Consider the following 1,242-nt stretch of genomic DNA (forward strand, 5'->3'; position numbering starts at 1 on the left):
ATTTACACAAGCATAGGGTATCCATTTATACTCAAAAACACTGCCAGTCAGTCAGGGACAGGACAGGAATTTGCCATTTAATCAGTGATGCCAGAAGTATAACAACAAATCATGATCATATGAAACACTCCTCTTAATGAGAATATGTTCGTTAGTTCTAACTTGCTGTAACGTCACAATAAGTGATCTATTGCTCCCAAGCAATATGGCAAATGCCTGTTCAGCAGATGATGTATATAATCTGCATAGTAGTGCAACTGCTTTATGCATTTTAGTGGCAGACCCAGCTATTCTCAGTTACAACGGAGCGGCAGAAAACCGAAATGAGCCCTTTTTAGAGATCAGAGTGGTAAATAGAGATATTATAACTATTGTATGTTTCATATAAAGGCAGCCACCTGAAATATGGGCTACTCTTACAGTTCTGTGGTTTTAACCAGTCGGTGTCAAGTGAATAAAGTAATGCTGTAGGGATCATTTAGTATCTGCAGGCCAGGGTGTAAAAAAACATGCACAATTCACTTGTTTTGCACTTTGCGCCATGCCCTGCAAGTACAATTATTGCCCCAGGTCTCTACACTTCTAAACTGAGTGTGGTGACTTGCATTTGCTCCATGTTGTATTCCTGAGGAATGGGTGGGGGAAGCATGTAGACGTCTCCCCTCCAATCCTCTACCTGTCCACTATCAGTATCTACAGCATGGCATTCAATACTCCTAAACTCACAATCTGACCTATGGCCGGAACTGCACTTCAAAACTTGCACTGGATTTTTTATCTGGCGTGAGGTGCAGAGATCAGCCAAACTCTTAAATGAGCCCTTTTTCTTGTAGATTGTAAGCTCTTTTGGGCAGGGCTCTTTTCAGCTCTTGTATCGGTTATTGATTGCTTTATATGTTACTCTGTATGTCCAGTGTATGAAACCCACTTATTGACTTATTGTACAGCGCTGCGGAATATGTTGGCGCTTTATAAATAAATGTTAATTATAACAATAGTCCAGAGTCTTAGTAAATGTTCCCCCTATATTGTGGTCCTGTTGTGGTGGTAGAGGCACACCTCATGGAAAAAGACTCAACATATATTTTTAAAGACATGATGTTAAAAAATCTGTTGTACATGGACATTCAGGCTCTAAACCAATTCTATCCCAAAGGTATAATGTCCATAAAATGGGAAAATTATTAACTATACTACAATCTGAAGGGCCATGAAAGTCTCTTGGATGACCAACACTTGCCT

The sequence above is a fragment of the Xenopus tropicalis genome, chromosome 3 (genome assembly GCF_000004195.4).
Source record: "Xenopus tropicalis strain Nigerian chromosome 3, UCB_Xtro_10.0, whole genome shotgun sequence".
Taxonomy (NCBI): Eukaryota; Metazoa; Chordata; class Amphibia; order Anura; family Pipidae; genus Xenopus; species Xenopus tropicalis.